This window comes from Podarcis pityusensis (genome assembly GCF_964106645.2).
Source record: "Podarcis pityusensis genome assembly, chromosome: 6".
NCBI classification, from domain to species: domain Eukaryota; kingdom Metazoa; phylum Chordata; class Lepidosauria; order Squamata; family Lacertidae; genus Podarcis; species Podarcis pityusensis.
Window position 1 is genome coordinate 7608739 of NC_138030.1, and position 24939 is coordinate 7633677.

Sequence of the window (24939 nt, forward strand, 5' to 3'; positions counted from 1 at the left end):
CCTTAAGAAAACAGAGCCAGAGTGCGAAGGAAGCTGGCAGGGGATCTACTGCCGTTCGATGCTTTCACCTTTGAAGGTGCCACTCAGCGGCCGCCTAACCTGTCACCGTGAAAAGATGCAGGAAATACCAGTGTTCAGTCCTGACTTCCACAATTGCCTTGGAACGCCAGCTCAAAACCATATAAGGCTCTTTCCGAGACTTCGAATGCAATAATTTACCTCCCTCCCCTGAAGTGTAACCTACTTCATTTATTTCCTCTGTATTCCAGAAACTTTTACAGTGGTACCTTGGTTTACGAACAGTCCTGTTTACAAACTACAGTCATACCTTGGGTTACAGATGCATCAGGTTGCGCTTTTTCGGGTTGCGGACTGCTGAAACCCGGAGGTAACGGAACGGGCTACTTCCGGGTTTCGGCAGTCGCACATGCGCAGAAGCTCTAAATCACACTTTGCGCATGCGCAGAAGCACTGAATGGCAACCCGTGTGTGCACAGACGTGCCGCTGTGGGTTGCGAACACTGTGGGTTACGAATGTGCATGCCACACGGATCACATTCACAACCCAAGCGTCCACTGTATTTGGTTTAAGAACTCTGCAAAACCGGAAGTAGTGTTACTTTACCTCGGTCTATGAACGGAAGCCGAACAGTGGAAGGGCACTGGCAGTGGGAGGCCTCATTAGGGAAAGCGTGTCTTGGTTTAAGAATGGATTCAGTTTAAGAACGGACTTCAGGAACAGATTAAGTTCGTAAACCTAGGTACCACTGTATGGGCTTTCTTTCATGCAATGACAGGGGAGCAAAGGGGAGCCTTTCTCCTTTGCTGGCCAGAGAAAGGAGAGGTGAGTGCTCTTGTGCTTGAATCCTGCTTGCTAGTTTCCCAAAGACATCTGGTCGGCCTCTGTGAGAACAGGACTAGATGGGCCATTGTCCTGATCCAGTAGGCTCTTCTTGTAGTCTTCTGTCATAGCTCAGACCATCAGGCTTCCTTGCAGAAGAAGAAGAAGAATTTGGATTTGATATCCCACTTTATCACTAAGGAGTCTCAAAACAGCTAACCACCTCCTTTCCCTTCCTCCCCCACAACAAACAGTCTGTGACGTGAGTGAGGCTGAGAGACTTCAGAGAAGTGTGACTAGCCCAAGGTCACCCAGCAGCTGCATGTGGAGGAGCGGGGAAGCGAACCTAGTTCACCAGATTACGAGTCCACCGCTCTTAACCACTACACCACACTGGCTCTCAGGTTCAATCCTCAGCATTTTCAGGTATGATTTGGGAGCCTGAAACCCCGGAGAGCTGTTGCCACTCAGTGTAGAATATTGAGCTTGATGGACCAGTGGCCTGACTCAGTATAAGACAGCTTCTTAGTTTCCTTATTCAATAACAGTTGAAACTTGCAGTGGGGCTGGGGACAGCTGATGGGTCTAACCTTTCAGTCATGCTAGCAGGGCAGCGGTGAATTAATAGGGTTCTCAAAGAATTCTGCTGCAAACAGACCCAGAAGTGGAAATTGCTGCAGTCTGCATGTTCACTGATGGTCACAAATAGAAAGCAGTCGTATGAATAACATCCAGACTCAAAATGTTATTGCCTTTTTCTTTTGAATCCCACAAATGACACATGGTTAATGATGTTTTTAAAATGGTTCCAACATTTCCTTTACAATGAATGCTTTCTGCAGGGTTGAGCAGAGGAACTCACATGTGCAGCCAACCAAGCTGGATTTAACCTTCTCCCATCTGCAGGATCAGTGGGGGTTAAATCCTGCTTCCTGCAGGATTGAGCTGCGTGCGTGGGTTCCTTGCGGAGAATTCAGGTGCACAGATGAACCAGGAAGGATGGCAAGGATTTCTGTGGGGTGGAGCTGCTTCAGCAACAATGAAACATGACAGAAATTATGAAAAATGCTGCCGTAGCAGACAGTGAAATGAATGAGGTAGTATTTGGCAGAAACCAAACTGCGGAAGAATGGAAACAGCACTATGAAGAATGCAGATGCTTTCTTACACCCCTAGTGATATAAGAAGGTGTCCTCACTATGCCCTGTTCGGCTCTTGCTAAAAGCCTTCTTGTTTAGCCTACCCTACCCATATGCTTGAGGTAATTTTGATCTGTTTTAGGCTTTCCGTTTTTCTATGTTTGAAAGTTCTGCTGTAAATTTTCCTTAACTTTATTGCTTTATATTTCTGTAAACCACTTTGAGGTTGCTGTTTTTTTGCCAGTGTATAAATTTTATGAAATAAATACATGATCTGTGCCACCCCCACCCCGAAACTGCTGTTGGACTCCACATCCCATCAGCTTCAGCCAACATGGCCAATGGTCAGGGATGATGGGTGCAAGTTGGATGGCTACAAGTTCCCCAACTCTTCAGTGGGAAGATGTCAGAAGGTGCAAGAGATAACAAAATGCACTTCAAAAGCAAATGGGGGAAAGGTTGAATGAGTCTTTGACCATATCTATCTATCTATCTATCTATCTATCTATCTATCTAGCTGTCAGAAGGCTGATCGCTGAAGAATTGATGCTTTTGAATTATGGTGCTGGAGGAGACTCTTGAGAGTCCCATGGACTGCAAGAAGATCAAACCTATCCATTCTTAAGGAAATCAGCCCTGAGTGCTCACTGGAAGGACAGATCCTGAAGCTGAGGCTCTAAGACTTTGGCCACCTCATGAGAAGAGAAGACTCCCTGGGAAAGACCCTGATGTTGGGAAAGATTGAGGGCACAAGGAGAACGGGACGACAGAGGACAAGATGGTTGGACAGTGTTCTCGAAGCTACCAACATGAGTTTGACCCAACTGCGGGAGGCAGTGGAAGACAGGAGTGCCTGGTGTGCTCTGGTCCATGGGGTCCCGGAGAGTCAGACATGACTAAAGGACTAAACAACAACAAACAACAACATCTATCTATATATCATCTATCTATCTATCTATCTATCTATCTATCTATCTATCTATCTATCATCTATCTATCTATCTATCTATCTATCATCATCTATCTATCTATCTATCTATCATCTATTTATCTATCATCTCTATATCTCTATATCTCCAGAGACCAAGCCAGTCACAGCAAAGAGGGAAAATGCAAGCATAAACCACTGTGATGAGACAGATAGACACCTCCTCTCAAGTCTGGTTAAGGGTTGATGTACCATTTTAACATTTCAAGACTTGTACAATCATCATTTCTGCTCCATTCATTTGCTTCATTTCCACTGGATTATCTTGTCGTGCATAGAAATATCTTTTAAATATAACTCCATGTTGCTCTATGGGTATCTGGTATGTGGTGGGTATTCAGAAATACCAGTGCCAGCCTTGTGTGTTCACTCTTGAAATTAAGTATCAACGAGGGCAGAAAATTAATTCACGGGTGGAACAGCAGGATGGGGTGGGGGCTGGAAAATAAAGTCTGTGGTCTTATGCCAGGGGATGACAATTTTGGGATTTATTTTATGTGTGGGAAGGGGACATATTCATGCCGAATAAACACAGCTTGAAACCGGCCAGAGGGCCTTTTGATATAATGAAATATACAATTAGTACAACAAAAATCAGAGGTTACTTTTAAGCAGCTGGCAGCTAAATGCCTAGGTCTGTATACCATGGTGTCAATGCAGTCAAAGTACAGCTGTTTTAACTATGATTGATTTCAATGGAAGGATTAAGGATGTATGTCATGCAATGCCATCAAGATCAATGGGAAACAGAAGTTTGTTGCCCTGGGTTCCTTGGGGAGAAAGGGTGGGATATAAATTCAACAAACAAACAAACATATGCAATTAAAACACAATCCTTCATAATTCATTAAAGAAAAGGAGCTGTCTGATTCTCAAGGTGGTAAGGTAAAAAGGTAAAGGACCCCTGGACAGTTAAGTCCAGTCAAAGGCGACTATGGGGTTGTGGTGCTCATCTCAGCTGGCGTTTGTCCACAGACAGCTTTCCAGGTCATGTGGCCAGCATGACTAAACTGCTTCAGCCGCAACAGGACACCGTGATGGAAGCCACAGCGCATGGAAACGTCATTTACCTTCCCACCACAATGGTACCTATTTATTTGCTTGCACTGGTGTGCTTTTGAACTGCTAGGTTGGCAGGAGCTGGGACAGAGAAACAGGAGATCACACTGTCATGGGGATTTGAACCGCCGACCTTCTGATCGGCAAGCCCAAGAGGCTCAGTGGTTTAGACCACAGCACCATCCACATCCCTCCCCAGGTGGTAGAGATCTGCCATAGCTTCCTAGAAGTCCACAGAGAAGGACTTTGTTCTAGATCAGAGAAGCTCCAGCTATTGGTTGATGGACTCTGTCCAACCTCACCAGCTTCCCTTAATTTCTAGCTCCTTGTGCCAGCTTTGGAAACACTGTGCACCTCTCATCTGCTTCCAATCTAGCCGGCAGTCCTCAGAGGGTAGAAACACCAGCTGTGTGACAAGCAACTCAAAAACCGAACCTTTCCACCATCACAGCATCTCCGTGCCAGAATGAGCTTTCCCTGTTGAACACCTGCCAGTCACAGAGCTGTTGAAAACGCAGGAGCCATACCAGGAAATAAAGGGCTCTCTAAATAACAGCTTTTAAAAAGCTTTCGTTGATACTTGACTCGCCTGAGATTAAAATGCTTGCATACAACCTTCTGCAGCTGATGACAGTTATTTGGGATGCCATTTGCCAGCTGCCAATCTTTGTCACATGTTCTGGACATGTATATTTAGTGAGGTTTTGTGGAAACTGAGGATGGCATTCAGCTAAGTTTTACTCAGTAGAGACCCACTGAAATTAATGAACATGACAAAGTTAGACGGTGGGTTATTATGTTCCATACGATGACAAAATAGGGAATATTTCAAGAATACTGTTGAGTAACTTGCTCACTGATAATGGGAAAAATATGCATTGCTTCTCATTGGTAATCAGGGAGATCAACACCTTTCATAGATTGGAATAAATGAGTCTCGACTGAAGCATATTTTACTAAATGAATGCATTGCAGGACAGCAAATGGAAACATTGACTTGGGCAGACTAGCTGAAAAGCGGATTGCATATATAATACATTGCGTCAGAGCAGTAAATGTCAAAACAAGTTACAATGAATCTCCTCATTTGTAAACAGTATGCTTACTCCTATCATATAACTGATTATTATCATTATTATTACAGTGGTACCTCCATTGAAGAACAGTCCGGTTTAAGAATGATTCGGTTTACAAACTCCGCAAAACTGGAAATAGTGTCCTGGTGTGCGGACTTTACCTCAGTCTAAGAAGAGAATCCAAATTGTGGAAGGGCGCTGGCAGCGGGAGGCCTCATTAGGGAAAGCGCGCCTCGGTTTAAGAATGGTTTTGGTTTAAGAACGGACTTCTGGAATGGATTAAGTTCGTAAACCAAGGTACCACTGTACAGTGGTACCTCACGCTTCAGGTTACAGACGCTTCAGGTTACAGACTCCGCTAACCCAGAAATAGTACCTCGGGTTACGAACTTTGCTTCAGGATGAGAACAGAAATTGCCTGGTGGTGGTGGTGCGGCAGTGGGGGTCCCCATTAGCTAAAGTGGTATCTCAGGTTAAGAACAGTTTCAGGTTAAGAACGGACCTCCAGAACTAATTACGTTCTTAACCCGAGGTACCACTGTATTAAAAATTTGTATACTGCCCTATGCTTGCAAGTCTCAGGGAGGTTCACATGATAAAATCACACTATAAAAACACAAAATGCATAATCAAAATAAAAACAAGAACAACCCAATAACCCCCCCATTTGTCTCACTGAGACACACACACACACACACAATCATGATGGCAAAAGCTGTTTGACAGTAGAACCGACCACTTTGCAAGGTGGCCTCTCCTTCCTCAGAAGGTTTTTAAACAGTGTTTGGATGGACATCTGTCAGGGATTCTCTAGCCATTATACCTGGATTTCAGAGGGTTGGACTAGATGACCCTTGGGGTTCACTTCCAGCCGTACAGTTTTATGAGTCTATGAAGGGTTGCATTTCCCTTTTCAGTATGGATGCTTAATGCAAAAGTCTGCAGCAGCAGCAGCAGCCTTTGCTAGCTCAATTCCCACCCCCAGACATTTTGGACTGCAACTCTGATCGGTCCCAGCTAGCATGGCTGTGCAAAGTCCAGTCTACAGGGAATCCTTAGCTGAGAAGACCAGGCTGTGACTGAGCAGCTACGGAAGCGATGAGCCAAGCACAACATGACAGCCTTAAAGGGACGGAAGAGCGCAGGGGCAAGGGAAGGAATCTCGCTAGATACCTAGATGAAAAGGCACCAGCCTCATTAGTATTCCACGGAGGCAACAGCTCCTGTAGCAATGGCTCTGAGTGAAACAAATCAGCAAAGGTTTTTAAAAACACATCTCAAATGACGCGGGAAAGTGACTGAAATGGAAATCCCCGTCAGGAAACTGTTCATTGCATCAGGATGCTTTGCTCCGGATCAATCGTTTTAGGACGGATGGCTCCTCTGGAGGAGAAATTTCTATTTCTTTCCACTTAAAAAAAAAATGGGGTTGGGATGAGTGGTGGGGAGAAGAAGAAGGAAGACTCTTCTCTGGTCCTGGGTACCTCTCCATTGCTGCTGTGCACCTTAATTATGGATGGGGAAGAAATTTCATTCAGTTCATGATATGCCCTTTTTGAAACAATATGCAAAGTGAAGCACAGCCATCCTCCCCAAATTTCGCAGTGCGGTTCACCGTCTGAGTAATGTTGTAGAATAATGTACTAAGGTAAAGAGTGCATAAAGGTAAAGGTAAAGGGACCCCTGACCATTAGGTCCAGTCGTGGCCCACTCTGGGGTTGCGGCGCTCATCTCGCTTTATTGGCCGAGGGAGCCAGCGTTTGTCCACAGACAGCTTTCCAGGTCATGTGGTCAGCATGACTAAACTGCTTCTGGCGCAACAGGACACCATGATGGAAGCCGACTCTGGGGTTGCGTCCCTCATCTCGCTTTATTGGCCGAGGGAGCCGGCATACAGCTCATGTGGCCAGCATGACTAAGCCACTTCTGGCGAACCAGAGCAGCGCACGGAAATGCCGTTTACCTTCCCGCCAGAGCGGTACCTATTTATCTACTTGCACTTTGACATGCTTTTGAACTGCTAGGTGGGCAGGAGCAGGGACCGAGCAACGGGAGCTCACCCCGTCATGCGGATTTGAACGGCCGACCTTCTGATCGGCAAGCCCTAGGCTCAGTGGTTTAACTCACAGCGCCACCCTTGTCCCATAAAGAGTGCATTGAAATGTATTTATTAGAAACAGTTTGTCGCATTGATTCCGGATCTTCCCCATCAGCTTTGCTAGCTCTATGTATTCCACCATCTTGCTCTGCCATTCTGAGCCAAAAGTATCCTTGCAGCCATTGTGGCATACTTAAACAAATTTATATTATATATGAAAGAACATTGTAAAGCGTGTTCTCCTTCATGGAGAGCACATGTTGCGGTGGGGTCTGCTGAGCCACCCCTCTGTTACCAGGCAGGGTCTCTAAAGATGGCCTGGGGCAGTGATTGGTTCACTGGGTTGCTGGGTAAAAGTTATGTTGCAATTTTGGTGGGAGGGGTAAAATGTTTAAATACTCTGCACGCAGCCTGGAGCTTTCTCTTTGCTGCGTGCAACGGATCACCCGCCCACCCGCCCTTGAGTAAGGGGTTGTTGCATTGACCTTGCTATGCCTGTCATGGGGTTGTCTGCCGTTGGGGCAGGGGCCTGGTAGGAATTTTGTCCATCTGGCTGATTGGCTGGGCCATTTGGTTTTTGCCTACTGCGTAGCAAATCGTCACAACTTGTAAGGTTGCGGTTAGGCATTGGTTATAAATTGGTGGAGGAGGGGTTAGGATAGGCTGGGCCTGCCCCTCCATGGTTGCTGCGGAAAGGGAATTCCATTAAAGGAATCCTGGGGCTTGCCATCTTTTCGTCCAATCCCTGGAATGGGACTAGGGCCGGCAAGCCTTCGGGGAGCATGCGGATGAGAATTGAGGGTCTGTGACTCAGCTCCATTTCTCTCCGACTTGCTTTCCCCCGCACTGTCTTTCGGTGGTGCCCGGAAGTCAGTTCTGTCCCCAGGCAGGGGGACAGATAGTCTTAACCAATGCCTAAACAACCACTCACGGTTTTGTATTTAAATAAAGTTGTGGCCAAAATTATGCCAAAAACCTTAAATAAAAATTAAGTGTGCGTTGTGAGTTATTTGGGGGGTGGCTTGGGGACCTCGACACGCAAACATCTGAAAACGTTTGTAGGTTTGAGCTGAAATGTTTTGTAATGAGAATATAAGGAACTAATTTACATTTAATGAGGGGAAATACAAAAATAAGAGAGAAGGTAAAAAAAGTGGTTATAGAAATGCTAAGAATAATGTAACTATGTATGGAAGTCAGAAAGAGGGGCAGGAGGAGGTTGATGCTCTGTTAGAACAATGTTTGGGTTTATTGAACTATGGAAACTGTGATTATGATAAAATTGAAAATGCAATAAAAATTATAAGAAGAAGAAAAAGAAAAAAGAAATGAGTATATTATATGGGATGACAGCATGAACCTATTCCATGCCGGGTACGTTTAGCCTGGAAAAGAGGAGACAGAGAGGAGATAATGATAGCGATCTTCAAATATCTTAAGAGCTGCCACATGGTAGAGGAAGCATACTTGGGTTTTTTCCCATCTCTGGGGGGGGGGGGGTAGGACTCGAACCAGTGGCTTCAAGTTACAAGAAAGGCGATTCCAACTAAACATTCAGAAAAACTTTCTGACAGTCAGACGTGTTTGGCAGAGGAAGCATCTCCCTTGGGAGGTTGTGGGTTCTCCTTCCTTGAAGGTTTTTAAGCGGAGGTTGGATGGCCATCTGTCATGGATGATTTAGCTGAGATTCCTGCATTGCAGGGGGTTGGTCTAGATGACTCTTGGGTTCCTTCTAACTCTCTGATTCTATGAATTACTTGTTAGAATTCTTGCTCCATGATTGCAGTCATAGGATTGTTGTCTATCACATGACGGTATATGTTTGACTCCACAGAGTGGGAAGTGATGGAGACAGGATGTTTGTGTTACTGTGTTCCGTGAAGTGGGACTATTGTCCTTCTTTGCTGTCTGATGCTAGAGAGAGAGGGAGCCGTGTTGCAGTGCTCCGTGTGTGTTTATATGTAAATAAAGTAGATTAGCCAAAATGCTCAGTTGCTGAGGTCTGTCACGCAAGTTGCGAAGACTCTGCGGATCCCTAAGTGTGCCGATGTCTGTTGGCATCGGTAGCTGTGATATTCAGGCTGAAGAAAGCTTTTGAAGCTCCCGAACGATTGACCAGGAGGGAGAGAACATGCCAGTCGGGCATGTGTCTCTACCAGGGTCCTACTCGAGTGTAGACTGAGCGCCAGATGCTGACAGCAGCCAGGATTTTCATAGCCTAACAAGGGAAGGCAGCGCAGAACCTTCAGCTCTCTGCAGTGTTGGTATAAAAATGATATAAAAATATGTAGGTATCAGCAACAGTAGAAATGATAGCGCATAAACTTTGCATTTCCAGAGCCAAGGAAACCCCAGAACACTTTTATGCCACACAGTGGGACTTCATATCTTATGTTTCTAACTCAGGTAAACAAGATTCTCTGCCTGCGTCACAAAAGGAGATCAGATATTGTAATTTTCTAATGCCTGTATAATTGTTTGTTTGCCTGATGCAATACCTATCTGAAGCACCAATGTTTTGAAGTTGTTGCTATTGTTTTATTTGGCACGTTAATAAAATAAGAACCTTTAAATAAAAACACCTTTAAATTTTTAAAAAAAGCATACAAATATAAATATTGGGCAAAGTAAGCTTTGCAAAAAGATGTATATTAGCCCAAATTGCATACCAGAAGCAGCAAGCATATGAGAAGGAACGCTCAATAAATAAGGTCATTTGGAGACCAATGAAACAAATTGATTGCTGCCACCTACTGAACCAGATCTGCCAATCAAACAGTTGATTCTGTACATTCTGCAAGCCGCCCAGAGTGGCTAGGGAAACCCAGCCAGATGGACGGGGTATTATTAATATCATCATCTTGGTTGATATTATAATAATAATATCATATAATAAAAAAGCCAAAAGATTTCTATGAGAAGTTCCTGAGAAAGCTTGCAAAAGCCAGTTCCAAATCAAATTAAGGGGAGTTTGACCACCATTAGCAAAAAACCGGAGCCAGATCACGGGTGATCACAAGTTCCTTCAAAACAAATACAGTGGTACCTCGGGTTACAGACGCTTCAGGTTACAGACTCCGCTAACCCAGAAATAGTACCTCAGGTTAAGAACTTTGCTTTAGGATGAGAACAGAAATCGCACAGCAGCAGAGGGAGGCCCCATTAGCTGAAGTGGAACCTCAGGTTAAGAACAGTTTCAGGTTAAGAACAGACCTCCAGAACGAATTAAATTCTTAACCCGAGGTACCACTGTACCTGGTTTCCAGGAACTATTATTTGTATTTTTCTCCCATAGTCCCCTGTGGCATCCTCTGTGTCAAATAGCGTTAGCTATTTTTCCAATCAATTATAGCATCGATGGAAAACCATACAGTGGTGCCCCGCAAGACGAATGCCTCGCAAGACGAAAAACTCACAAGACGAAAGGGTTTTGCGTTTTTTGAGTCATTCCGCAAGACGAATTTCCCTATGGGCTTGCTTCGCAAGACAAAACGTCTTGCGAGTTCTTGCGAGTTTGTTTCCTTTTTCTTAAAGCCGCTAAGCCTCTAAGCCGTTAATAGCTGCTAAGCCGCTAAGCCGCTAATAGCCGCTAAGCCGCTAATAGCCGTGCTTCGCAAGACGAAAAAACCGCAAGACGAAGAGACTCGCGGAACGGATTAATTTCGTCTTGCGAGGCACCACTGTATCTTCTTTTCAGTAGTTTTCTTCATTCTCTGTTAAAATGCCTGCTTCTTCCTTTACATTGGCCTGACTGGCCTTCATTGATGTCATCACTTAGAGATTGCCTATGCTATGCTGTGATATCATCCTGTCTCTGATTGGGTGGGAGCACACATTTGACCAATCTAGGAATGGAAAAGCAGCAGCAAATAGGGGGGAAAGACACAAAGGAAAAACAGCCAGAATAAAAGCAATTGTGCCAAACTGAATCAAAATCACTGATATTCTGAGAGTCTAAAGTATTTTATTTTTTTCAGGAGAAATCCCCATCTCAATGAAATCACCAGTTTTGGCCTGGAAAAACATTTGACACTGCTCTAAAATGAGCTGGCTTGTAAGAGGACACACCAAACACCCAAGTGGTCAAGGGAGCACACTGTAAATATTTGAACTTGTGATATACAAGCTGGGGTGAAGAAACAGATTTGTAAAATGCTGGAGATCCGTAAGCTAATTTAATTACCTTTTACAAAAGAGACCATCCTATTGCTTTGTAGACTGAAAGCTGAGTGCATCTTAGCTGAAAACATTTCGGAAAAATTCCCAGGGCAATTTTAAAGCGGAAGGAGGGGGGGGGGGAAATATGTAATAAGAAAAATATATGTATTTTATACAAAAGTGTATGATTCATACACAGTCACTATTTTTCTCTCCCTCTCCCCTCCCACCCACACAGGAGAAACTTACTTAAAAGCTTTGGCACTCTTTATAGAGGATATATTTAACTCAGCACTAATAGATGAGTGGGGAAGAAGTCCTTGGTACCTGAATTCTCTCAGGAATGTGAAACACCAGCTCCCAATGGCATCGATTGGTGGGAGAGAATCATCTGCACACCCCACAGCGAGTTACTGTTGATTAAACAGAAAGACAAAGAGGAAAAAGCTGCCATTCTAAACAGACTGTCAGAAACCATTTTCCTGATTGACCTTGAGAAGAACTACACCCTCCCCACCCCCTGTTTCCAGGCAGATATTTTTTCAGTTGATACAGCAGCGGAGGTAAAAAGTAAGGGATTTTAAATGAGGAACAGAGGGGAAGTCGTACCTTGTCATCATCCGATGCCCTGAAGGTGGACTCCACGACCTTCAGGACTCAAACGCAGCTCGAATTTGACCAACTTTAAGAATGTTTTCGGTATGCCCAAGACAGCTTTTTGGGCAGGTCTGCAGGTAATTAAAATATGAACCAGTTGTTGGAAACTGCAGGAGAGGAGAGTAGGCCCAGTGGTGTAGCGTGGGTTGCCAGTGGCCAGGGTCGTGTGGAGGGGGGTTGGGATATGGTTACCAGATTTTTTTCAATGAATCCGGGGACACCTTTTTTCTTTTTTCTTTTTTTGAAGCTGGGTAGCAACAGGGAGTCAGTAGTGGGGATGGTGAGGCAAAAGACCCTGGGCCCAAGCACACATGCATTTTGTACAAAGGAATAAATCCCTTCTTTCGCACCCTGTGAAACATAAATGCACAGAGTTTTTTTAAAAAACTGGGCAATGGTGCGCCACCCACCCGTGACTCCCGAGCCTCCCCAATCTCCTTTCCCCTTCCCCCTTTGTTTTGACAGATCAGGGGAGGCTCAGGAGTCATGGGCAGGCGGTCGTTGCCCAGGAGGGGCAAGCCTGGTAGTGCAGTTGGCTCTGGCTGGCTTCAGGAGCTGCTCGCTGCTCGCTGCCATGGCGCCCACCATTTTTCCTGTGCCATGGCAGCGAGCAGCTCCTGAAGCCAGCCAGAGCCAACTGCGCTACCAGGCTGGCTCCAGGCTGCTGAGGCTGCCGCTGCCACGTTTCCCCGGGGACAGATTTGCAAATCTGGGGACATTCCGGGGACGGAATTTGTCTGGGGAAAGATTTGCAAATCCGGGGACTGTCCCCGGGAACTGGGAACGTCTGGTAATCCTAGGTTAGGAGGGCGGGTAATAGAGTACGCATGCGCCTTCCACTGCCTTGTGGTGTCCATGTCACACAGGATATCACAGCAACAGAGATCAGAAAAGAAGAGTCGTTCTGTTGTCTGGAGAGGCCACTTCCTGGTTCACATGGAGAAACCGTTTGTGACGGAAGCATGACGCTGTATTGAGTCAGTGGGGACAGAGCATGCTAACCCCTTGCCACTGCCGCCACTGGGTGGACACAGAGCACCTTCCACACCCTGTCCCCACTCGCGCACAAGTGCCTGGGAACTGTTACTACTTAGGGGTCTAAAACGCATAAATTTTGACTTACCTTTAACATATTGTTACAACTGTTTTTTTATAGTACGGAGCAACAGGAGTGTCAGGAATCATGAGAGAAGAGGTGACCGGCTTCACATTTCCCCCCATATCACAATTTTTTTACGTAGCACGCACACATGCACACACATTGTTATTTGTGATATATCACCATGCCAAATATTGTAAAACCATTACCGCGATGTGGACTTTGAACCGATTTTGAGTGATGTATCGATACATCACCCAGACCTAGCAGATGGCATAAGTGAAGTTCTAATCAGGAGCGGACAGTGAGTAGGGGCTGGTGACACTCACCTGGCCTCCCAACATCAGAATCACTGCTGCTTACCAAGAGGTTGAGGGGCAAGGCAGCCAGGAGGTCAGTCTTGTGCATCCACAGGAGCACTGCATGTGGGCATGTTAAGGATTGTAGGAAAGGATATATTTGTTAGTTTCTGTTTGCCACTGAGCAGTGCTTTGGAGTCACAAGACTCTGTTTACATTCCACACATTCCAGAGACAGTCCAGGCTGTAGGAAGTCTCACGAGAGAGGAGACGGCTGTGACGTTACTGGTTTCCTGTTCCTTTGTTCCAGATGCTTTCTGCTTTCATAGAGAGAGGATGTAAATTTCTTTGCTGTCTGCGTAGTAAGAAATAAAGCATAGCGATGTAGCCATAAATCTCATCACTTCCCTGTGCTGGAAACTCTGCTGAACGGGAATGTGCCTGAGGCCTCATCTAAGGCTCAGGTAGTTAATTATCGTCGGAGGCGATTCCGGAGGCTCAGCTGGCGGAAAATAAGCTTTATCAGCTTGGCCGAGCGCAGATTCTGACATTTTTGTATAAATATTATCCTTCCTTCACTCATGCTAGTAAGTGATGTAGTAGAGCAAATTCCCCTCAATATAGCTGGAAGCTAGTTTGCAGATTTGTTTGACTCTCTTGCTGTTGTTGTTTAGTCGTTTAGTCGTGTCCGCCTCTTCGTGACCCCATGGACCAGAGCACGCCAGGCACTCCTGTCTTCCACTGCCTCCTGCAGTTTGGTAAGACTCATGCTGGTAGCTTCTTGACTCTCTTAGTTAAGTTTATTTCCTGGTGTCCCCTTTTGATCCCTCTTAAAAGAATAAAGCCACAAGAGTCTTTCAAAGTAACAAAAAGTTGACTCACATTTCAGCTCACAATATCATTCCTGAAAGGCAGGCTTTACTTGGTAGTTACACAAAGAAACTGAGTTCATCTCATATGGAGGCTGAGGTCATGTGCTGCTGGCTGAGAGCCAGCAGACAGCAAAATTACATTGAGACAACAAAATGGCTGCAGGAGAGCAGCATGGCAGCAAAAGATCAGCAAGCAAGTGAGCAACAACAAGACAATAGAAAGACTGACAAAACGGCTGCGTGACTCGGCTCTTTTGTGGAGTCAGCCAGGGCCACGTCCATCTCCCAGGTCACATGCAGAGGGAGGATGCTCCAGACCAGTGGAACAGGAAGGTATGCTGACCGGGTGTCCTCCTGCCTGTGCCCACTCTAGGGAAATAAGGAATGTTGCATTTGACTGCACCAATGGATAACATCCCACACTGGATTGGTTCCATCTATGAGCTGTGCAGGGCCAACCTCCCAGCTGCTTCCCTCTTCCCAGTTAAAACAGCAATTCTGCTGTCAAGAGGTCAGGCCAACCTTCCTCACCTACTGCCCTGACTGGTACACCTAACTGGGTCTAGGTACTCCACCTGAAATATGGTGCAAAGTGCACACCAGTTACCTATTGATTTTTTGCATGCTCTTGTGTGTGTGAAATCACCAGGCGTATAGACAGATCCTGACCTCCTGCATTGTCAGTGATCCATTTAAGGTGGAGGCACCTGTGGGGAAGATGCAATAACTTGGCCTTCCTTTTCCATTTCAGATGGACGAATGGCTCCTCTGCCAGCTCTCAACTTAGTGCACATCATTTTGTTTTGTTTAGATTTATGGAAGAAGAAGAGTCTTCCCCAAAGGCCTCCTGGGGGCCTCCAGATTTCCGAAATGCAATAAATCAGAGGAGAAACAGCAGCTTTGTAATATTACTAAATAACTAGATAACACTAATCCTCCCCCCGACCAATTGTTCCCCAGCTGCCCATAAATCACTCGCAATAAAAACGCTTCTTCAGCAGCCCCCATCTTCCTTTATTATGCTGTATGACTTGTAATTCTCCTCTTGAAGGTCAGTGGGCTTGAGTTATAGGCAGCAGACAGAGAGCAGAGTGCAAGGAGAAAAGGCTGGAGCTTCTGCATTTTATTACCTCTGCTAAGAGGCCAAAGAAAGGAGAGACTACCAGTCTCAACATCCCTCTACAATCAGGGCTGATAACTGAGCAACATGTGCTTTCTTGCTTGCTTGCTTGCTTGCTTACTTACTTACATACAGCATGCCTTTGGGGGGAAAGAGCTAGAAAGGATCTCTGCCTGAGTCCCTGGAAAGAATTGCTACCAGATCAGAGAGTGCTCTGGAACAATGTTTTGAGTCAGTGTAAAGAAGCCTTCTGGGACGCGGGTGGCGCTGTGGGTTAAACCACAGAGCCTAGGGCTTGCCGATCAGAAGGTCGGCGGTTCGAATCCCCGTGACAGGGTGAGCTCCCATTGCTCGGTCCCTGCTCCTGCCAACCTAGCAGTTCGAAAGCATGTCAAAGTGCAAGTAGATAAATAGGTACTGCTCTGACGGGAAGGTAAACGGCGTTTCCGTGCGCTGCTCTGGTTCGCCATGACTTGGAACCTGTACACTGGCTCCCTCGGTCAATAAAGCGAGATGAGCGCCACAACCCCAGAGTCGTCCACGACTGGACCTAACGGTCGGGGTCCCTTTACCTTAAAGAAGCCTTCTAGAAAAGAGTCCTCTGGCTAGTCAATTGTGCAAGTCAAGTGCCAAGCAAGGAGGACAACTTAAAAGCTATTTTTGCACTAGGCCTGCTTGGGTTACCTGGAAGGAAAAGAGCTTTTGAGCTCTCTGCCTTGCTTGGGAGGCAAGGCCCACACAGTGTGCCATCTCTGTGATGCTCTCATGTGATTTTGTGGGATAATCCAAGCTCCTGTGAGATCTCATGTAAGCATCCCTAGTTTCTCCAGAGCCGAACCTGCCAAATTCTCACTTTCTGAAAAAATGCATGAACCGAAACACAGCCATCCTTCAAGATTCACACTTCACCCAATGAAGTAATGCAGCTCTCCAGCAAGTTAATGTGTGCAAAAATGCACATACTAGAATAAAATGTGTGTTAAAAGGTTATACTGCTGAAAATAACGCAAAAAATAAATAAATGTGTTACGTTAGGGGAAAATATGCTTTGCAAAAATGTGTGCGTTAGGCAAGGTTGGCTACAAAAACACGCATATTAGGAGATCATAGAATCATAGAGTTGGAAGAGACCACAAGGGCCATCGAGTCCAACCCCCTGCCAAGCAGGAAACACCATCAGAGCACTCCTGACATATGGTTGTCAAGCCTCTGCTTAAAGACCTCCAAAGAAGGAGACTCCACCACACTCCTTGGCAGCAAATTCCACTGTCGAACAGCTCTTACTGTCAGGAAGTTCTTCCTAATGTTTAGGTGGAATCTTCTTTCTTGTAGTTTGGATCCATTGCTCCGTGTCCACTTCTCTGGAGCAGCAGAAAACAACCTTTCTCCCTCCTCTAGGTGACATCCTTTTATATATTTGAAGATATTTTAGGATGAATTTTCACAAGAACTTTAAATCTTTTTTTTTTAGCAAACTGATATGGAAATGTAGATAACTGAATTTAAGATTGGAAAAATTAGAAACTAAGAGAAATCAATATTGACAGATTTGCCCATCGCTGAAGGGACACAGGTAGCGCTGTGGTCTAAACCGCAGAGCCTAGGGCTTGCCGATCAGAAGGTCGGCGGTTCGAATCCCCGCGACAGGGTGAGCTCCCGTTGCTCAGTCCCTGCTCCTGCCCACCTAGCAGTTCGGAAGCACGTCAAAGTGCAAGTAGATAAATAGGTGCCGCTCCAGCGGGAAGGTAAACGGCATTTCCGTGTGCTGCTCTGGTTCGCCAGAAGCGGCTTAGTCATGCTGGCCACATGACCTGCAACCTGCGGACAAACACCGGCTCCCTCGGCCTATAGAGCGAGATGAGCACGCAACCCCAGAGTCGTCCACAACTGGACCTAAGGGTCAGGGGTCACTTTATCTTTAACCAGAACTGAGCAGGGCGAGACAACCTGTGCCCTGGATTTGTGATGGCTACACCTGATGTTAAAGATGGTGATAGAAACCGTCCTGAGCTTCCAGTTCTTGGGTTGTTCTGACCTATGTCGCAGTTGCTGCTGCAGCTGTAGTTGTTGATTTGAGCCAGAATAGGACTCAAGGGCTGTAACGCTCACCCCACATTTGACAAATTGCCCAAGTTCTTGTTCCCAGCCAAGGAATTATGAAGCTCGGCGACATCTCTGCCAATGACCACAAATCTTTCCCATCCTGGATTGGGTTTATTTATCCTCTCTGTTGCCAGGCTTGGTCCCAGCAGGAAGCAGGCACATTCAGTAGCAAAAAGTCATCCTTTTTCTCTTCTCTTATGTGCGTATACACACTTTTTCTTCTTCTTTCTTCTCTTCTTTGGTGATCCCTCGTAGCCGAGTAAGATTGTCTTCCATAAACACGGTTTTAACAATGAGTCCGTAAGTGACTGTGGAGGCCAATTCTGGATCCGCACGTCCTTCCACAGTGTGGACATTGGTTTCCAGGTGGGAGTAGATCATGGTGGGGATTTGCCAAGCGTGCCTTCCTCTTAGCACGTTTCTCCCTTGAGTCCTGAGTTTGAGTGTCTTCAGAGCCCATGACCACCTTTGGTAAAGGCCATCATCCAACTGGAGCACTCACAGGCAAGTGTTTCCCGGTTGTCAGTGTTTATACTACATTTTTTTTAGATTTGCCTTGAGACAGTCTTTAAACCTCTTTTGTTGACCACCAGCATTGCGCTTTCCATTTTTAAGTTCGGAATAGAGTAGTTGTTTTGGAAGACAATCATCAGGCATCCGCACAACATGACCAGTCCAACGAAGTTGATGTTGAAGAATCATTGCTTCAAAACACACACACACACACACACACAGAATCTATCTATCTTGAAGCTAACTTCACACTGAAGACAAGGAGCCCCACTGGAACCAGCCATCACTGCTCATCAGACACTGTCTGGTCTCGACCTCAGCCATCTGAGCTCAGGCAGTCTGCTGTTCCTTCTCAGAAGCTACACTCAAGGTTAACTTCATGCTGGTTTGCACAAGAAAGAGAGAATGGAACTGGGAGGATAAGATGCTGCAATCCTAAGCACATTTACTTGGAAATGTTTTATGCTGAAAGCAGCAGAAGATATTGCAGAGTAACCATGCCTGGGGTTATCTAGGTTGGATTGGGGATGCTGCCAGTTTGAAAACCTTAAGAACTGCTGTCAGTAGGAAACATAGTGCCCTCCATCTGTTCCTGGACTACAACTCTTATCATCCCTGACCATTGACCATGCTGGTTGGGAATGATGGGAGCTAGAATCCAAGAGCATCTGGAGATGTCATATTGGATACCTCTGTCATAGACAATACTAAGCTCAATGGACCAATAGTCTGCATGAAGCAGCTTCCTCCTATTTTCCTACATTATTAGCAATTAGAGCCAGATGGACAACTTGTTCAGAGGCATTTCCTACCTTGCCTTGTTGGTGAAGTTTCTCAGGTCATCTGATTGGCCCATTGCAGTGGACAGAATGCTGAAGGAGATGGACCATTGGCTGACTGCCGCATTGCCATTTGCATGTTCTTCAGTGCTGCATAATCAACGAAAAAGATCACAGAAGAGCTATCAATAACCAGGCCTGCTGCTCCTTTATAATGTCCTCTGGACTTATTAAGCATCGTCCCAAATCTATGCTGGTGTTTATTGCACTCTTGTAGCTTTATCAGCACAATTCATGTAAGACTTTTTTTGTTGTTGGGGCACAAAACAGAACAGAAAAGAGAGGGAGAGAAAGCGAAGATCCAATTTATCTCCACTTCACACCTGCGATTCAGGTGCTTGATGGAGAATGACTTGTAGTCAGAGAAGACTAACTTTCTGATAGCCTGCCAGCCCTTCTGATAAACAGAGTCCAGAGCTATCAGAGAAGCCTGCCAATTAGGCACAGATCCCAAGGATGGAGCTGAAAGAACAGATCTTGTTCCTTATACAAATGCACACGCAGGTTGTCTTCTGATCGCTTCCCCTGACATGGATTGTGTTTTCAGCTTCACTGTGCAGAACAAATTGAAGAAGGACTGACCTGTTGCTGGTTACCTGAGGGGTGTAAAGATCCCCTTGAAAGGCTGGCCCACCCATGAGGCAAGGTGAGGAGATCACGTCTGGTGGCAGGATCCACTGGGACAGCAGATCTAGCCTCCAAGGCATGCATCACCCCCAGATGCATGCAGTGCCGGATTTACGTATAAGCTAAGCAAGCTATAGCTTAGGGCCCCCCAAAAAATTTAAAGGAAAAAAACCTGGATGCACATTTCCAAAATAGAAGATAAAAAACAAATAAAATAAAGCCTACATACAGCAACAGTGTTTTGTGTTGTGTAGGCTCCTATGATGTAAGTCATGGGCCCTGCCTGCTAGCCTGCTCCCTAAAATATCCCTGGTTTGCTCCTTTCTATATATAGGGTGCCTGTGGGGATACCCAGGGCTTACAGGGTTAACAGTTCGGGAAATGACATCCTGTCACTGGGGGGGGGGGGGTGTTCGCATCTTTGTTATGTGAATGTTTTACTTTCTGTTTTGGCCAAGACAGGAGAAGCATCATGCCTTCCCTCTCTCCTGGCTGTTGTTGTTTTGCTGCTGTACAATAAACCCTTTGTAGAATAGAAGCAGATGTTGTACGAGAGTTTTACTGCATGGCTGAGATTCCTTCCACACAGGCACAGATGCACAAGTTACTCTGCTAGATATTCTGCTGTAGCCAGGAGGAGCAGGTTGGCACAGTGGAAACGGACTGGACGCCACAACAATCCCGCTGTTTGCAGCCGAAACGGATGCTCAACAGAACAGTGCCTACATTCTGTATGGACTGGTTGCACGGCAACATGCGCAAATGGCTTGAGATATCTATTAGGTCCATAAATGACCAGATAGCATATATTCAGCACAAAAAAACAGTGACAATTTGTTGTTGACATAGGACAGCTGGACATACAATGGGCCCCATTACCTTCAGTAGCTTAGGGCCTCATCAAAATTAAATCTGGCCCTGGGTGTATGGCTTCATCAATGTCGGAACACCCCCTCCAACGCCACCTTTATAGCAGCCTCTTGGCAAATAGGAAGCACTGCTTGACTCCTCCCACCCCTAGGTGTCAGAACACCCCTAGGCTGCTCTCTGGGGTCTCCTGGGCTTTGCACCCACCCGGCATAATTCAGAGTGGGCCTCTCCCCCCCTGCAATGGCCTTTGATTCGCACCTCAACTGCTGGGTAAGATTGGTTTGATTCCCCCCCTTTCCCTGTCACCAATGCAGATCTTCACTCAGTACCCCTTGTTCCCTGGCATGATGGGGACATTTTGCTGTCCCCTTCAGGTGCCAAAATGTCTTGGGCCAGCCCTGTCCCCTTGTGCTGCGGATGCTAATAATTCACATTCAACAATGCACATTTGTTTAATCTTCTCAGGGAAGAAGGACTGGGTTTTGTGATACGTTTCAAATGTGTGATTGATGCTTCACTCCCAAAAAGTGAGAGGCGCAGAGCAGGAAAGAGAAATGCTATTTCTGAGGTCAGTTTCTTTTCGTGAAAGGAGGAGGAGGAGAAGAAGAAGAAGAAGAAGAAGAAGAAGAAGAAGAAGAAGAAGAAGAGGAGTTTGGATTTGATATCCCACCTTTCACTCCCTTTAAGGAGTCTCAAAGCGGCTAACATTCTCCTTTCCCTTCCTCCCCCACAACAAACACTCTGTGAGGTGAGTGGGGCTGAGAGACTTCAAAGAAGTGTGACTGGCCCAAGGTCACCCAGCAGCTGCATGTGGAGGAGCGGAGACGCGAACCTGGTTCCCCAGATTACGAGACTACCGCTCTTAACCACCACACCACACTGGCTCCCAGTGCGCATAAGATCGAAGTCTGGCTCAGATGCCTATGTTGACACCATTGCATTGGGGTGGATAACCTGTTCAGGTATTGTGGGGCTCCAGATCTCATTTTCCCCTGGCCTTTCTGGCTGGGGTGGGGTGGGGGAATGGGAGTTGAAGTCCAGGAAGAAGAGTTTGGATTTGATATCCCACTTTGTTGTTGTTGTTTAGTCATTTAGTCGTGTCTGACTCTCCATGGCCCCATGGACCAGAGCACACCAGGCACTCCTGTCTTCCACTGCCTCCCACAGTTTGGTCAAACTCATGCTGGTAGCTTCGAGAGCATTATCCAACCATCTCATCCTCTGTCATCCGTATAGTTAAAGCTATGGTTTTCCCAGTATTGATGTATGGAAGTGAGACCTGGACCATAAAGAAGGCTGATCGTCGAAGAATTGATGCTTTTGAATTCTGGTGCTGGAGGAGACTCTTGAGAGTCCAGTGGACTGCAAGAAGATCAAACCTATCCATTCTTAAGGAAATCAGCGCTGAGTGCTCACTGGAAGGACAGATCCTGAAGCTGAGACTCCAGTACTTTTCCACCTCATGAGAAGGTGGAAGTACTTAACCCGAAGAGAAGACTCCCTGGAAAAGACCCTGAGTGCCTGGCGTGCTCTGGTTCATGTGGTCACGAAGAGGCGGACACGACTAAACAACAATAACAATTTACAATCACATGCTTCTCCAAGCATGGGCTTACAGTCTGATCTTCCAGCTTCCAAACAACTGTATTTTCCCATCTTTCCAGAGTTCAGCACTCGGTCTTGTATATATCAGTTAGCCCATTTCTTGCAGCTCCTAGGAGTGATTTCCACTTTCCTCTTCTCCTGCAACTTTGGCCTCTTTCTTTCAAGCAGAGCACTCCAACACTCTATTCTACTTAGCAGTGTTCACAGTGGATTCTAAAAAACTGCCCTCCTGCTTCACATAAAAACAGAGTCTCTCCTTCACTAGATACCTCCCATGTGACCAATGTTAGCCAATCACATGAGACCTACTAGAGTCCTCTCTAGAATTCAGTTACCAAACCATCAAATTTAAACACATAGTAATGCATACAAGCATTTATTTTCCAGTGAATTAAATTACTATGTTTAACAAATGGCTCCCTGGAGTTTCAGATAGGACATGCCATAGATTGAACCAGGGACATTTTGCATGAAAGGTAGATTCCCTGACACTGAGCCATAGTCCTCCCCCAATTCTTCAGGTAATTCCAGGGATTCCAGTACTTACCTGAATTCAGTTTCCTTTGAAAGAAGCCAATAGAAGCTTGTGGCATTTTGCAATATTTGCATTTATCTACAAATATACAGGTTGAGCGTAGGTGGAGACTCGCAGCTGAATACTCCTACAAATGTTCCAAAATTTTCTCTCACAGAGGAAGATTTTTTTAAAAATTTTTTAGGAACTGTAGAATAGATTTTGGCACTGCGCTAGTACTGTGTGTAGTCAGACCCTGGGAAAGAAGGAAATAAAAATATATTTTGCATTGCTTAAAATATGGGCTTCAATGTGGTTCCAATAACCTCACAAATAACTTTCAGGAAATGAGAGCATCCTATTTCTCATTACATTAACAGTGCAAACCTATCTGTGTCTACTCAGGAGTAATCCCACGGAGTGTACTCTCAGGTGAATGTGTGTGAGATTGCAGCCTAAGACATTTGCTTACTTTAATCTGTTTCTTAGGCTAGCTGTCATGCTTTATCGTCCAGAAAACAAATGCTGATTTTGTTTTGATGGATTCAGTCCTTTTTATGATATCTCCAGGCTATTCTTTCTTTTTTTTTTAAGCAACCAAACTTCCAAAATAGGCATAAATAGCTCTTTCTCCCTTTTTCCCCAGTAACAACAACGAAGTGCATGAATATGTATGCTGCTGATTACAATATTTTTAGTCAACTCTAAGACTTTTAACTGATTGCATACTTTTGTTCCAAAGGAACACTGTCAGCTACTGTTGATGCCTCTTGTTAGATGGAAAGTCACAGTTTTGCCAGGAAAGCCAAACTGGGACCGACAACTTCCTTTCTGCTCTTCCCTTCCCAGGAGAGCCTCCACCTGTCAAATCCTGTTTGTCTGCATCAGAGGGACAGGTGAGACAGCAAGGGTGCCTCCATTGGCCTGGCTGGGACCTACCCAGTATTGTTTGACAATTCAGTTCCCAGAACTGTCCCCATCCACAGCCGTCCAACCTGGCTGCATCAGAGAGGACAGCTGAGAAAGTGATTGGACAGGGACTTCCTCCCATTTGGTTCCTGCACCTGGTCATTAAAGCATCCCACATTTTCTAAGTGCTGTACACAGATTAAAAGCCACTGTCTGCTCGCTCACATTGGAATAGACATGACATAAAAGGAAAAAGGAATGAGGAGGGAAGAAATTAATTGTGTAATGTTGTAAAAGGGCAAAAGAGTATTAGGAAATAATTTATAATGAATTGAAAAAAATATTCAAAAGTACTTTCCCAAAACTGCCAGAGTCCTTTTTGTTGGTGATAATTCAGAGGGAAATTCCCAGGTATCAAAAAAGGTTATTTATGTATGCTACTACTGCGGCCCGTGTTTTCTTAGACCCAAAATGGAAAACGAGTGAGGTCCCAACTAAAGAAGAATGCAATTCTGGGCTGCATCAATAGGAGTATAGCATCTAGATCAAGGGAAGTAATAGTGCCACTGTATTCTGCTCTGGTCAGACCTCACCTGGAGTACTGTGTCCAGTTCTGGGCACCACAGTTCAAGAAGGACACTGACAAACTGGAACGTGTCCAGAGGAGGGCAACCAAAATGGTCAAAGGCCTGGAAACGATGCCTTATGAGGAACGGCTAAGGGAGCTGGGCATGTTTAGCCTGGAGAAGAGGAGGTTAAGGGGTGATATGATAGCCATGTTCAAATATATAAAAGGATGTCACATAGAGGAGGGAGAAAGGTTGTTTTCTGCTGCTCCAGAGAAGCGGACACGGAGCAATGGATCCAAACTACAAGAAAGAAGATTCCACCTAAACATTAGGAAGAACTTCCTGACAGTAAGAGCTGTTCGACAGTGGAATTTGCTGCCAAGGAGTGTGGTGGAGTCTCCTTCTTTGGAGGTCTTTAAGCAGAGGCTTGACAACCATATGTCAGGAGTGCTCTGATGGTGTTTCCTGCTTGGCAGGGGGTTGGACTCGATGGCCCTTGTGGTCTCTTCCAACTCTATGATTCTATGATTCTATGATTCTAAGAATGGCAACTGAAGCTGGCAGGATATGTGCAGCTTGCAGAATTAACGTATAGAATAAGAGAACAAGAAGAACGTACTTTTAGAAAAGAATGGAAAATGTTTAATGAATATATGGGGGGGGATTGTGTACACTTGAAAATGTTGGCAGCATTGAGATAAATTCAACAGTGTAAATAAGTTTTGACGGATGTAATATGGAATACTGAATGGTTTAGTTTATGTAAAATATGCAGGGATTTATGATATGCGAAATGAACCATGGAAAGAGAAGAAGGGAAGTCATCGATATTTTAAGGTTGTTTAAATGAATATTCTAAAATGCAAAATAGAAAAACTGATTTTTTTTTTTAAAAAAGAAAGTTCATTGTGCAATGATTTGACGTAATTGTTTATCTTTTTATCTTAGTTTCTCCAATGAGCTAAAGGCAGCGTAGACGTTCTC

General features: G+C 45.3%; 1 long non-coding RNA gene across 2 annotated transcripts in view; it reads right to left on the bottom strand.

Moving 5' to 3' along the window:
* Positions 1–18948, bottom strand: part of LOC308480328 — a 55225-nt gene extending 36277 nt beyond the window's left edge. Inside the window, exons 1-2 of one of the 2 annotated variants that reach the window (XR_013988045.1) lie at positions 11969–12121; positions 11687–11772 (exon numbers count right to left, since the gene is read on the bottom strand). This is a non-coding gene — a long non-coding RNA (uncharacterized lncRNA). Of the gene's footprint in view, positions 1–11608; positions 11773–11968; positions 12122–18834 lie in introns of those variants that run through there. The other variant, XR_013988046.1, reaches the window with a different exon arrangement.
* Between the last annotated feature and the right edge of the window lie 5991 nt (positions 18949–24939).